The sequence below is a fragment of the Pezoporus wallicus genome, unplaced genomic scaffold (assembly GCF_028554395.1).
Source record: "Pezoporus wallicus isolate ANWC-B61680 ecotype Strahan unplaced genomic scaffold, APGP_CSIRO_Pwel_v1 contig_13301, whole genome shotgun sequence".
Classification (NCBI taxonomy): Eukaryota; Metazoa; Chordata; class Aves; order Psittaciformes; family Psittacidae; genus Pezoporus; species Pezoporus wallicus.
Genome location: NW_026641160.1, coordinates 1 through 6782, shown reverse-complemented (window position 1 = coordinate 6782; position 6782 = coordinate 1). Strand labels below are relative to the sequence as shown.

Sequence of the window (6782 nt, the reverse complement as noted above, 5' to 3'; positions counted from 1 at the left end):
GGGCTCTATGGGGGCTCTATGGGGTCTCTATGGGTCTCTATGTGTCTCTATGGGTCGCTATGGGTCTCTATGGGGCTCTATGGAGCTCTATGGGTCTCTATGGGGCTCTATGGGGGTCTATGGGGCTCTATGGGGTCTCTATGGGGTCTCTATGGGTTTTTATGGGGGCTCTATGGGTCTCTACGGGTCTCTATGGGTCTCTATGGGTCTCTATGTGTCCCTATGTGTCCCAATGTGTCTCTATGGGTCTCTATGTGTCTCTATGGGTCCCTATGTGTCCCAATGTGTCTCTATGTGTCTCTATGTGTCTCTATGGGTCTCTATGGGTCTCTATGTGTCTCTATGTGTCTCTATGTGTCTCTATGGGTCTCTATGGGTCTCTATGTGTCTCTATGGGTCTCTATGGGTCTCAATGTGTCTCTATGGGTCCCTGCCCCATAGATGGTTACTTCACCCCTGAGCCGCGCCGCAGCCGTTGCTTCTGCGACTCCTGTGTGGGGCGGGGGGGGGGCGAGGAGGGGCCCCGGGACCCCCCTGCCCCCAGGGGCTGGTGCCGCTTTGGGCTCAGGTAATGGGGGTCAATGGGGGGCAATGGGGTCAATGGGGGTCAATGGGGGTCAATGGGGTTCAATAGGGGTCAATGGGGGTCAACGGGGGGCAATGGGGGGCAATGGGGAAAAGTGGGGCAATGGGGGGCAATGGGGTAATGGGGGCAATGGGGGCAATGGGGGTCAATGGGGGTCAATGGGGGCAATGGGGGACAATGGGGGTAATGGGGGGCAATGGGGGGCAATGGAGGCAATGGGGAGCAATGGGGGGCAATGGGGGGCAATGGGGGGCAATGGGGGACAATGGGGGCAATGGGGGGCAATGGGGGACAATGGGGGCAATGGGGGTCAATGGGGGGCAATGGGGGGCAATCAATGGGGGTCAATGGGGGGCAATGGGGGTCAATGGGGGTCAATGGGGGCAATGGGGGGCAATGGGGGGCAATGGGAGGCAATGGGGGTCAATGGGGAGCAATGGGGCAATGGGGGTAATGGGGGGCAATGGGGGTTAATGGGGGGCAATGGGGAGCAATGGGGGGCAATGGGGGGCAATGGGGGGCAATGGGGGGCAATGGGGACCATGGGTGCACACGGCTGAACTCCGGAAACGAAGGTGGCAATGCGGGGCAATGGGGGCAATGGGGGAGAAGTGGGGGGCAGTGGGGAGCAATGGGGGAGCAATGGGGGGCAATGGGGAGCAATGTGGGGCAATGGGCAATGGGGGGCAATGGGGTCAATGGGGGTCAATGGGGTCAATGGGGAGCAATGAGATCAATGGGGGATAATGTGGGGCAATGGGGTCAATGGGGGTCAATGGGGTCAATGGAGGTCAATGGGGGGCAATGGGGGGCAATGGGGCAATGGGGGGCAATGGGGGCAATGGGGGTAATGGGGGGCAATGAGGGCAATGGGGGACAATGGGGGCAATGGGGGGCAAAGGGGGGCAATGGGGGCAATGGGGGGCAATGGGGTCAATGGAGTCAAGGGTTTTAATAGGGTGTATTGTCTGTATGGGTCTCTATGGGGTCTCTATGGGTCTCTATGGGTCTCTATGGGTCTCTATGGGGTCTCTATGGGTCTCTATGGGTCTCTATGGGTCTCTATGGGTCTCTATGGGGTCTCTATGGGTCTCTATGGATCTCTATGGATCTCTATGGGTCTCTATGGGTCTCTATGGATCTCTATGGGTCTCTATGGGTCTCTATGGGTCTCTATGGATCTCTATGTGTCTCTATGTGTCTCTATGTGTCTCTATGTGTCTCTATGTGTCTCTATGGGTCTCTATGTGTCTCTATGGGTCTCTATGGGTCTCTATGTGTCCCTATGTGTCTCTATGGGTCTCTATGTGTCTCTATGGGTCTCTATGTGTCTCTATGTGTCTCTATGTGTCTCTATGGGTCTCTATGTGTCTCTATGGGTCTCTATGTGTCTCTATGGGTCTCTATGGGTCTCTATGGGTCTCTATGGGTCTCTATGGGTCTCTATGGGTCTCTATGGGTCTCTATGGGTCTCTATGGGTCTCTATGGGTCTCTATGGGTCTCTATGGGTCTCTATGTGTCTCTATGGGTCTCTATGGGTCTCTATGTGTCCCTATGGGGTCTCTATGGGTCTCTATGGATCTCTATGGGTCTCTATGGGTCTCTATGTGTCTCTATGGGTCTCTATGTGTCTCTATGGGGTCTCTATGGGTCTCTATGGGTCTCTATGGGTCTCTATGTGTCTCTATGGGGTCTCTATGGGTCTCTATGGGTCTCTATGTGTCTCTATGGGTCTCTATGTGTCTCTATGGGTCTCTATGGGTCCCTATGGGTCTCTATGGGTCCCCCGTGCAGGCCGAAGCCGCGCCTGGAGCCGGGGGGGGGGTGGCAGAAGTGGCCCCTCGCCTACCATGGGACCAGCGCCGGGGCCGTGCGGCGCAGCCTGGACCAGGGCGAGCTGGTGCCGGGTGAGCAAAACCCCCTAAAAACACCCAAAATGGGCCAAAATCACCGGAAATCAACCCAAAAATGGACCAAAACCCCCTAAAAACACCCAAAATGGGCCAAAATCACCGGAAATCAACCCAAAAATGGACCAAAACCCCCTAAAAACACCCAAAATGGGCCAAAATCACCGGAAATCAACCCAAAAATGGACCAAAATCACCTAAAAACACCCAAAATGGGGAAAAATCACCGGAAATCAACCCAAAAATGGACCAAAACCCCCTAAAAACACCCAGAATGGGCCAAAATCACCGGAAATCAACCCAAAAATGGACCAAAACCCCCTAAAAACACCCAAAATGGGCCAAAATCACCCGAAATCAACCCAAAAATGGACCAAAAACCCCTAAAAACACCCAAAATGGGCCAAAATCACCCGAAATCAACCCAAAAATGGACCAAAACCCCCTAAAAACACCCAAAATGGGCCAAAATCACCCGAAATCAACCCAAAAATGGACCAAAATCACCTAAAAACACCCAAAATGGGCCAAAATCACCGGAAATCACCCCAAAAATGGGCCAAACCCCCCTAAAAACACCCAAAATGGGCCAAAATCACCCGAAATCACCCCAAAAATGGACCAAAACCCCCTAAAAACACCCAAAATGGGCCAAAATCACCCGAAATCACCCCAAAAATGGACCAAAACCCCTAAAAACACCCAAAATGGGCCAAAATCACCCGAAATCACCCCAAAAATGGACCAAAACCCCCTAAAAACACCCAGAATGGGCCAAAATCACCGGAAATCAACCCAAAAATGGACCAAAAACCCCTAAAAACACCCAAAATGGGCCAAAATCACCGGAAATCACCCCAAAAATGGACCAAAACCCCCTAAAAACACCCAGAATGGGCCAAAATCACCGGAAATCAACCCAAAAATGGACCAAAACCCCCTAAAAACACCCAAAATGGGCCAAAATCACCCGAAATCAACCCAAAATGGGCCAAAACCCCTTAAAAACACCCAAAATCAACCCAAAATCAACTGAAATCACCCCAAAATGGGCCAAAATCACCCTAAAATCACCTGAAATCACCCCAAAATGGCCCTAAATCACCCCAAAATGGACCAAAATCACCTGAAATCACCCCAAAATGGCCCTAAATCACCCCAAAATGGGCCAAAACCCCCTAAAAACACCCAAAATGGGCCAAAATCACCCGAAATCAACCCAAAAATGGACCAAAATCACCCCAAAATCACCTGAAATCACCCCAAAATGGACCAAAATCACCCCAAAATCACCTGAAATCACCCCAAAATGGCCCTAAATCACCCCAAAATGGACCAAAATCACCTGAAATCACCCCAAAATGGCCCTAAATCACCCCAAAATGGGCCAAAACCCCCTAAAAACACCCAAAATGGGCCAAAATCACCCGAAATCAACCCAAAAATGGACCAAACCCCCCTAAAAACACCCAAAATGGGCCAAAATCACCCGAAATCAACCCAAAAATGGGCCAAAATCACCGGAAATTACCCCAAAATCAACTGAAATCACCCCAGAATCACCGGAAATCACCCCAAAATCACCCCAAAATGGACCAAAATCACCTAAAATCACCCCAAAATCAACTGAAATCACCGGAAAATCACCTGAAATCACCCCAAAATCACCTGAAAACACACCAAAATGGACCAAAATCACCTGAAATCACCCCAAAATCACCTGAAATCACCCCAAAATGGACCAAAATCACCTGAAATCACCCGAAAATGGGGAAAAATCACCTGAAATCACCCCCAAATCACCCCAAAATGGACCAAAATCAACTGAAATCACCCCAAAATCACCTGAAATCACCCCAAAATGCCCCAAAATGACCCAAAATAGACCAAAATCACCCCAAAATGACCCAAAATTCACCAAAATCACCCAAAAATGACCCAAAATTCACCAAGATCCCCCCAAAATGACCCAAATTTGACCAAAATCACCCCAAAATGACCCAAAATTGACCAAAATCACCCCAAAATGACCCAAAATTCACCAAAATCACCAAAAAATGACCCAAAATTGACCAAAATCACCCCAAAATGACCCAAAATTGACCAAAATCCCCCCAAAATGACCCCAAATTCACCAAAATCACCCAAAAATGACCCAAAAATTGACCAAAATCCCCCAAAATGACCCAAAATTCTCCAAAATCACCCCAAAATGACCCAAAATTGACCAAAATCACCCCAAAATGACCCAAAATTGACCAAAATCACCCCAAAATGACCCAAAATTGACCAAAATCACCCCAAAATGACCCAAAATTGACCAAAATCTGCCCAAAAATGACCCAAAATTGACCAAAATCACCCCAAAATGACCCAAAATTGACCAAAATCACCCCAAAATGACCCAAAATGGACCAAAATCCCCCCAAAATGACCCAAAATTGACCAAAATCTGCCCAAAAATGACCCAAAATTGACCAAAATCTGCCCAAAAATGACCCAAAATTGACCAAAATCACCCTCAAATGACCCAAAATTGACCAAAATCACCCCAAAATGACCCAAAATTGACCAAAATCCCCCCAAAATGACCCCAAATTCACCAAAATCACCCAAAAATGACCCAAAAATTGACCAAAATCCCCCCAAAATGACCCAAAATTCTCCAAAATCACCCCAAAATGACCCAAAATTGACCAAAATCACCCCAAAATGACCCAAAATTGACCAAAATCACCCCAAAATGACCCAAAATTGACCAAAATCACCCCAAAATGACCCAAAATTGACCAAAATCTGCCCAAAAATGACCCAAAATTGACCAAAATCACCCCAAAATGACCCAAAATTGACCAAAATCACCCCAAAATGACCCAAAATGGACCAAAATCCCCCCAAAAATGACCCAAAATTGACCAAAATCTGCCCAAAAATGACCCAAAATTGACCAAAATCTGCCCAAAAATGACCCAAAATTGACCAAAATCACCCTCAAATGACCCAAAATTGACCAAAATCACCCCAAAATGACCCAAAATTGACCAAAATCTGCCCAAAAATGACCCAAAATTGACCAAAATCACCCTCAAATGACCCAAAATTGACCAAAATCCCCCCAAAATGACCCAAAATTGACCAAAATCACCCCAAAATGACCCAAAATTGACCAAAATCTGCCCAAAAATGACCCAAAATTGACCAAAATCACCCCAAAATGACCCAAAATTGACCAAAATCACCCCAAAATGACCCAAAATGGACCAAAATCCCCCCAAAAATGACCCAAAATTGACCAAAATCTGCCCAAAAATGACCCAAAATTGACCAAAATCTGCCCAAAAATGACCCAAAATTGACCAAAATCACCCTCAAATGACCCAAAATTGACCAAAATCACCCCAAAATGACCCAAAATTGACCAAAATCTGCCCAAAAATGACCCAAAATTGACCAAAATCACCCTCAAATGACCCAAAATTGACCAAAATCCCCCCAAAATGACCCAAAATTGACCAAAATCTGCCCCAAAATGACCCAAAATTGACCAAAATCTGCCCAAAAATGACCCAAAATTGACCAAAATGACCCAAAATTGACCAAAATCTGCCCAAAAATGACCCAAAATGACCCCCATTTCCCCCCCCCATTGACCCCCATTTTCCCCCCAGGCCCCTGGTGCCTGAGGCCCCGCCCCCCGGGAGGCCCCGCCCACGGGGCGGGGTCTCAGCCCTCTGGCCCCGCCCGCCTCGTGCTGTCCCCGGCCCTGCCCTATGCGGCCATGGAGCCCTTCGCCCGCGTCACCAGGTAGGGGCGGGGCTAAGGGGGAAAGGGGCGGGGCTAAGGGTGGGAAAGGGGGCGGGGCTTGAGAATGGGGCGGGGTCATGTAAATGAGCTCCTCCTGCTCACAAAGGGGACACGTCCTTGAATGGGGGTTTCTTAAAGGGGGCGGGGGGGAAAGGGGCGGGGCTTGGGGAAAGGGGCGGGGCTAAGGTTGGGAAAGGGGCGGGGCTTGAGAATGGGCATGCAAATGAGCTCCTACTGCTCACAAAGGGGACACGTCCTTGAATGGGGGTTTCTTAAAGGGGGCGGGACTTGGGGAAAGGGGCGGGGCTAAGGGGAAAGGAGGCGGGGCTAAGTAGGGGGAAGGGGGCGTGCTTGAGAATGGGGCAGGGTCATGCAATGAGTCGTCCTGCCCACAAAGGGGCTATGTCCTTCAATAGGGGACTCTGAAAGGGGGCGGGGCTTGGGGAAAGGGGGCGGGGCTAAGGGGAAAGGAGGCGGGGCG

The 6782-nt window shown here is 49.4% G+C and overlaps 1 long non-coding RNA gene across 1 annotated transcript; it reads left to right on the top strand.

Annotated features, from left to right (window-relative positions):
- The first annotated feature begins 479 nt into the window (after positions 1–479).
- Positions 480–6303, top strand: LOC130606322 (uncharacterized). The gene is made up of 3 exons (XR_008973951.1): positions 480–568; positions 2382–2494; positions 6166–6303. It is a non-coding gene; the product is annotated as an uncharacterized LOC130606322 (long non-coding RNA).
- Positions 6304–6782: the final 479 nt, after the last annotated feature.